The sequence below is a fragment of the Neofelis nebulosa genome, chromosome 4, assembly GCF_028018385.1.
Source record: "Neofelis nebulosa isolate mNeoNeb1 chromosome 4, mNeoNeb1.pri, whole genome shotgun sequence".
Lineage (NCBI taxonomy): Eukaryota > Metazoa > Chordata > Mammalia > Carnivora > Felidae > Neofelis > Neofelis nebulosa.
Window position 1 is genome coordinate 158,377,860 of NC_080785.1, and position 8,297 is coordinate 158,386,156.

Here is an 8,297-nt window from a genome sequence, read left to right on the forward strand (position 1 = left end):
ACAGATAAGCCTCATTCCAATTACTCTAGATGGTGGAGCCCACAGAGGGGAAAGAGGGCTTCTCTCTCCCACCACCCACATGCTTTTGTTTTAGGGCAAAAACCAGTACTTACTGTTCCTTCTCTTGTGGAATAGCCACACCTAATTTATTTTTTTTTAAGGAATAAAAATTTATTGAGAGTTCCTGGGATGGTGGTTAGTCCTTCCCAACCTAGAGGGAGGAAACCACACTGTAGGAAATCACTCAGAAGTTACACTGTCCCAACACCTTTGGCCAACATAGGAAGGAGCAAAACTCATTCTCTCAAAAATTGGTCAGGCTCTGTTCATCCAAGAAGGGTTGGGTGGATAGATGCAGAAGGGACCATCACATGATACTAGGGGTAGCATGGGGGTGTGCTAGACCCCAAGCCTCATCAAGGATAAGAAATGAGCCTGGTGACCAGAAACTCCACCCCCCAGAGAAGAAGTGGATCGTTTTTGAAGAGGCAGCTTGGGGTCCAGCCACACCTAAAGGTTTTGAGACTTGTGTAGTAGGTGTGAATGAGTGAGGTAACCTTTGACAAAATTACATTCCCCTCACCCCCGACCCCTGGCCACCACAAATCTATCCCTTTTCTATGACTTCATGTTTTTTTACATTCCATGTATGAGTGAGGTCATATACAACATTTGCCTTTCCCTGACTTATTTTACTAAGCATAATGCCTTCAAGGTCATTTATGTTGTGATAGAAGACAAGACTTCCTTCTTTTTATGGCTGAGTAATATTCCATCATATATGATGAGGGAACATAAGGCAAACTGAGGGCAAAGTACAAGCTAGCACACTGCCCCCACCACCACCACCACCGGGAATATGTGTGACACTCCTGGCTACCCAAGAGCAAAGGAAAGGGGTTCATGTGCTTGCCGTGGTGATGTGGAAAACTAAGGCAAATGAAAAATCAAATTCCCTTACCACCTACAGCCCATTGACAAGTCTTTGAAATGGGCAAAGTGACCTCCCTCTAGGAGCTCAGCTGCCTCTATGATGACACTTTGCTGGGGCAAAAGGGAATCTTGGCTTAACATTATCCTGACTCCCCAGGATCCTGAGAGTCTCCTTTAACATATAAAAATTCCTTTGCAAACTTCCTTTATTTTTCATCCCCAAGTATATGTTGGCAACCATACTCCAAGCTTATGGCCCCCTGATACACATCTGAAGGGTCTCATGACTGAGGTTTTACTAAACAATAATAAATGGTGTTTCCGTAGCAACAGCTAGCCCCTCAAGGTCCTAGAAACCTTGCTTCCAAAATTCCTTAGAGACTTACTCTATCCCTGATGCCCTCCCAACCTGAAGGTATATAACCAGTTACCCGTCACAACCCCAGTGCAGCTCTTTCTGCCCACGGGTTCTGTAAATGTGCTTTAATAAAATCACCTTTTTGCACCAAAGGTGTCTTCAAGAATTCTTTCTTGGCCATTGGCTCTGGACACCCACCATCACCCCAAAACCCAATCAGTATACATGGGAATATATGTACACTCCACTACACATTATATCTAGGTTGTTTCAGTGTCCTGGCCACTGTGAGTAATGAAGCAATGACCACACAGGTTCAGATGTCGTTATGTGATCGTGATTTCACTTCCTCCAGATAAATTCCCAGAAGCAAGATTTCTGGATCACCTGGTAGTTCTAGTTTTAATATCTTAAGGAACCTCCATACTGTTTTCCAGAGTCACTGCAGCGATTTCCAATCCCGCCAAGGGTGCACAAGGGTTCTCCTTTGTCCACATCCTCGAGAGTCACTGTGATCTCTTACCTTTTTGACAATAGCCTTTCTAACATGTGTGAGGTGACATTTCAATGTGGTTTTTAAATTTATTTTTTTTAATTTTTTAATATTTATTTATTTTTCAGCAAGAAAGACACAGAGCACAAGCAGGGGAGGGGCAGAGAGAGAGGGAGACACAGAATCCAAAGCAGACTCTAGGCTCTGAGCTGTCAGCACAGAGCCCAACGCAGGGCTCCAACCCACGAACCATGAGATCAAGACCTGAGCCAAAGTCTGACGCTTAACCGACGGAGCCACCCAGACACCCCTAATTTATTTTTTAAATTGACGTATAGTTCACATACAAAGTTACAATCGGTTCAGGCATACGGCATGGTGATAGGACAAGTCTGTACATCAATGTGGTTTTGGTTTGCATTCCCCTGTTGATTAGTGATGATGAGAATCTTTCATGTACCTACTGAGCAGCATCTTCAGGTCTGGGAGGTGTGGGGAGAGAGCGAATGCATGGTCCTCAGCCTCCAGCCTGGCTCCAGGATTCTCTGAACCCTCAAACCCCACCAGATCCGAAGCCTGCCTCCCCCTTCCAGCCCAGATATCTGACACCCAAGGATCAGGGGGAATTGACCCAGCCCCCATCACTCACTGTCCCCAGACCGGGTCTCTCCACCCCGTCCTCTGCTTGGCCTGTGTCCCCCGTTCAGGAAGCCAGAAACTTCCCCCAGTGAGCTCAGCTGCACTGCCAGTAGTTGACACGGGGGAGCTTGGGGGTAGTAAGGCCGGCCTCAGGGGGAGGAGGACAGCCTTGCTGCCACTGCCAGTGGCGAGATCCAGGTCTGCTGGCCTGTGAGCTGCTCTTCTGTTTCTAGAAGTTCTCCTCTCCTCCCTTAGTCTTCTCATTAGTGCTTCCAGACACTTCCCCAAGCCCATCCTCTACCCTCCACACACCATGATGCCCTTCTTCCTACAGGTGGCCATGGTGTATGAATAAGAACACCATTCCGTGTGCCAGTCCTTGAAGTAAACACTGCCCTTGAGTCTTCTCGGAAACTGCTTCCAGCAGCCTCTGAGGTGGGTTCATCTAGAGTCCCCACCACACAAATGATGAAACTGAGGCTCAGAGTTTAGTTCCCTCACCCACAGCCAAGTCCTCTCTTCAGGGGCAGAGCTGGGATTTGAACCAGCTGTGCCTGACCCCAGGGCCTGTGTTCTCACTGTCACGCTGCCTGCCTCCGTTCTGATCCGTGTTCTGACCCTGTTCACTCCCCGCTCTTTGGTAGGGAGGCTCTTAATCCTGCTGGGTCTGGCTCCAACTTCCAGGGGTGGATCACAGGAAGTACCTCCCAAGCTGGGGATCAAGAGGAGGGTACAGCTCCCCCCTGCCTCCCACCCCATCCTGACAGCAGTCAGGCTGTCCCAACCCGATGGCCATCTTTTCTTCCCCCAATCTCTCCCCCAGCTTGGTGGGCTCCTTCATTTGTGGGAGGGACACTGGGGGCACCTGGGTCACTCCAGTCAACCTGGGTCCCAGCAGGCCAGTCTTTTCTCCTTTGTTGGAATAATGCTGAGGAAAGTGACCATCAAAGGATCAGTCTCTGTCAGGCAAAGAACAAAGGAATTTGTTCCCATCATCCTGAGGGAAATTCATTCAAGGGAGGACAGGCAGCAGAGAAGAGCTGCCTGTTCCCCACAGATACACTCTCACCAGAGGATTTCCAGGTTCACCCTCTGACTCACTAGGTAGTGAATTTTCTGATGCTCATTTTCTTCCTGATAAGGCAGAAGAGATGGGCACATCCACCTGGCCTCCTTCTGCCTGGATGCTGGATCTTAGACTAAAGCATGACTTATGGAAATGATTTAAAATTCTCCACACACAACTGAGCCTTCCATACAAAAGAATGTTAAGGGCAGAGGCTAATGGGGTCAAAGGAGAAGAGCCATAAACCTATAATCCAGCTTGTCTGGGTGGAGTAAAGGTGTACATTGACCAAGTCTTATCTCACTTGTTTCCTGCAGCCTGGCTGGAGGTGATGAGGGAATTACGAAGCAGGCTGAGGGCAAAATACAGGCTGGCATACACACTCCCAGGTGGGATCTATGTGATATTCCTCAGACACTCCCGGTTACCCAAGAACAAAGGAAAGGGGTTTAAGTGCTTATCATGGTGCTGCGGGAAACTAAGGCAAATGAAAAACTAAACTCCCTTACTGCCTACAGCCAATTGACAAGTCCTTGAAACCAGCAAAGTGACCTCCCTCTAGGAGTTCAGCTGCCTCGATGATGACACTTTGCTGGGGGCAAAAGAGAACCTCCATTTAACATTATCCCAACCTCAATGATCCTGTAAGTCAACTTCCTTTATCTCAACTGCCCCAGGATATATGCTGGCAATCATACTCCAAGCTTATGGCCCCTGATATACATATAAAGGGTCTCATGACTGAGGTTGTATTAAATGGTAATTAGTGGCACTTCCCTAGCAACAGCTAGGTCCTGGAAAGGTTGCTTCCAAAATTCCTTAGAGACTTACTCTATCCCTGACCCCCTCCCAACCAGAGGGTATATAATGAGATACCCATCAGGACCCGAATGCAGCTCTTCCTGCCCATGGGTCCTGCCCCCATGCTTTAATAAAATCACCTTTTTTGCACCAAAGAAGTCTTCCAGAATTCTTTCTTGGCCATCAGCTCCAGACCCCATGAGCCCCCCATCACCCCAAAACCTCATCAGAGGTTTGGCTCCCTGGGCCAGGAGCTTCTGTGCAGCCCTCAGACACAGCAGGTGCCCTGAGCTGCCCCCACTACTCTCAGTCATTCTCCTTTGTCCTTGAAAGGAAACTGCTGCCGCCCTTCAGACCTCCCACATTTCTCTTCTTTCCCGAATCAGCACAGAGACAGATCTGTAGATGGTTTATCATGAAATAAAATGTGGGAAAGAGAATCTAGGCATCTAGGTGAGAAGGGAATAGCGGTAAGCTGCCTCCCCAAAAGTGATCTTCTTTCCAAGGTCATGGACACTCCCTGGGCTGCTCCCGGGCGCCATGCTTCCTGTCCTCGTGTCAGTTTAGCCTCCAATGTCCTATAGCCTCCTCCCAAATGTGGTCATTCTTGAGATTCCTTTAGAGTTAATGGAAAGGTCACTTCCCAACACTTTTATTTACTTTTCATTTAAATTTTGAAGTTAAGAATTGGATTCAACAGGAAGGGAAAAGAAAAATCAGGATTGTTGAGTGGTTTCTATTTCCTGTGGTCCTGGGGCTATCAGAGCTTTATAACCCTTTTTGAGGCTCCTAAGCTAGGGTTCTGCTGGCACTTAAATCCCAATGTCACTGTGTTTAAAATTAGTTTTCTTGGGGCACCTGGGTGGCTCAGTCGGTTGAGCGTCTGACTTCAGCTCAGGTCATGATCTCGCAGTCTGTGAGTTCGAGCCCCAGCCTGTTTCAGATTCAGTGTCTCCCTCTCTCTCTGCCCCTCCCCCACTCATGCCCTGTCTCTCTCTCTCTCTCTCTGTCAAAAATAAATAAACATTAAAAAAAATTTTTAAAAATTAGTTTTCTTTCCTTAATGCCATTCTGCCTGGCCAACCTTAAAAATGACATCTTTGGGGCGCCTGGGTGGCGCAGTCGGTTGGGCGTCCGACTTCAGCCAGGTCACGATCTCGCGGTCCGTGAGTTCGAGCCCCGCGTCGGGCTCTGGGCTGATGGCTCGGAGCCTGGAGCTTGTTTCCGATTCTGTGTCTCCCTCTCTCTCTGCCCCTCCCCCGTTCATGCTCTGTCTCTCTCTGTCCCAAAAATAAATAAAAAAAGGTTGAAAAATTAAAAAAAAGAAATGACATCTTTAAAATAGAGAGACCAACCAAAAAACAGATTCTTAACTATAGAGAACAAACTGGTAGTCACCAGAGGGGATTAAGGAGTGCACTTGTGATGAGCACGGAAACAAGTGTTGAATCACTGTATTGTACACCTGAAAGTAATATAACACTGTATGGTAAGTATAGTGGAATTGAAAACAATTTTTTAATGTTCATTTATTTAGGAGAGAGCACAAGTTGGGGAGAGACAGAGAGAGAGGGAGCCCATCTGAAGTGGGCTCTGTGCTGACAGCAGAGGGCCCAATGCAGGGCTCGCACTCACAAATCTCAAGATCATGACCTGAGCCGACCTTGGAAGCTCAACCCACTGAGCCACCCAGGTGCCCCTCTTCCAAAATTAATTTTTAAATGACCTCTTCAAAGAAACCTGTGAGAATCACATGACCACATTTTTATACTGACCTTCAATTCTTATACTCATGCATAAATATTTACACACTAGTTACAGAAGTATGTTGATATTACATACATGCCCTATGCTTCTCTGTAGACATCATAACTTTTTACCAGCTACATAATATTGGCTCATCATCCACCCTTGACCTATCCAAAAGGTATATATGGGAAAAAGAAAAGAATTTAAAAAGAATACACAGTGGATAGAAAATATGAAAAGTCAGGGGCAATAAACTTTTTAAAATATTTATTTATTTTTGAGAGAGAGAGAGAGAGACAGAGACAGAGCACAAGCAGGGAGGAGCAGAGAGAGAGGGAGACACAGAATCGGAAGCAGGTTCCAGGCTCTGAGCTGTCAGCACAGAGCCCGAGGTGGGACTCAAACCCATAGACCGCAAAATCATGATGTGAGCTGAAGCCAGATGCTCAACCAACTGAGCCACCCAGGCACCCCAGTGGCAATAAACTTCTAATGTAAGAATTACTCCTAATGTATGAGTAAATGTAATTGGGTTAGAATCACCAGTTAAAAGAGAGTTTTTAGATTTGATTTAAATAAGAAACAAATGTCTTGGGGTTCCTGGCTGGCTCAGTCAGTGGAGCATGCGACTCTTGATCTCAGGGCTGTGAGTGCAAGTCCCATGTTGGGTGTAGAGATTTCTTAAAAATAAAATCTTAAAAAAAAAGAAAGAAAGAAATGTCTTACAGTGTGGTGTATACAAGACACTCAACTAAAACATAAGAATATGGAAAGGTTTAGAAAAAAGGGAATGGAAAGCGACTACTCACTAGGAACAGGGTTTTCTTTTAAGGTGATGAAAATGTTCTGGAACTAGATACATGCAATAGTTGTTCAACATGGTGAACTTGCTGAGTGCCACAGAACCGTTCATTTCAAAATTGTTAATTTTATATGAATATCACCTCATATTTTAGAAAATAGACAAAAAATATAGCCAACAAATATTAAACCTGGGGTGGCAATCCTATCATCAATATCTGATACAATTAAAGGGAAAAGTATCTTATGTCACAAAGATGCTATCTATTTTTAAGGGGTCAAAAAGATTGTCAGTAGACATAAACTCATCATACGTAAAGCAGTAAATGGTAATCCACAGTAGCATCAATTCCAATACTTGGAGCTTTTTTTGTCTTAAAAATTGACAACTAAAGCAGACAAGACTCAGACTAAGGAATCTATTATCTAAATATTGCATCTTTGAACTATGGAACACCTGTGTGGCTCAGTTGGTTAAGTGTCTGACTCTTGGTCGCGGCACAGGTCATGATCTCACCGTTCCTGAATTCGAGCCCCAAATGAGGCTCTGCGCTGAGGGTGGAGTCTGCTCGACTCTCTCTCCCTCCCTCTTTCTCTCTGCTCCTCCCCCACTCATGCTCAAGCTCTGAATGAATGAATGAATGAATGAATAAAAACTTGTTTTTAAAAAAAGTTTGAGCTATAAAATAGAGAGAGAAATGTACACCCAGGGAGGGAAAGACTCATTTTCTTCAAGCACATGGGGAATATTTATAGAAATTAATCATGTATTTGGCCCAAAAAACACTCAATGAATTCCAAAGTAATCTCTTTATGTGTTCAACTGCATTGCGGTAAGATTAAATGAAAAAAAAAAAAAAAAAAAAAAAAAAAACCAGCTTTAAAAAGGCACTTGTCTGCAGACCAAGTCAATGAAGCCACTTTTTGGATCAGCAAAGAAGCAGGTCTGGAGTGAAAATGAAGAATTTGGTTTAGACACAGTGAGTCTGAGATGGCTCATAACTTCCAAGTGGGGATGATCACTGAGTTGCCATCCATTTACCAGACTTTTATTGAATTAATCAATGTCTCTGTTCTCTGTCCCAAAGCACACTGGAAATGGCAAACATCCTGTTACTACACTCTGTTAGTTTCACTTAAAATTTTGCTTCAGGGGTACCTGGGTAGGTCAGTTGGTTAAGCGGCCAACTTCAGCTTAGGTCGTGATCTCATGGTTCATGAGTTTGAGCCCTGCATCAGGCTCTGTGCTGACAGTGCAGAGCCTGCTTGGGATTTTCTCTCTCTCCCTCTCTCTCTCTGCCCCTCCCCCACTTGTGTGAGTGCACTCTTTCTCTCAAAATAAATAAATAAACTTTAAAAATAAAAAAACTCAAAAGTTTGCTTCATTAGGAAATAATCCAGATTTACTAGTTTTCTTGGTGCCCTGAGGGTTTCGTTTTTATTTGGTTTCCTTTCTC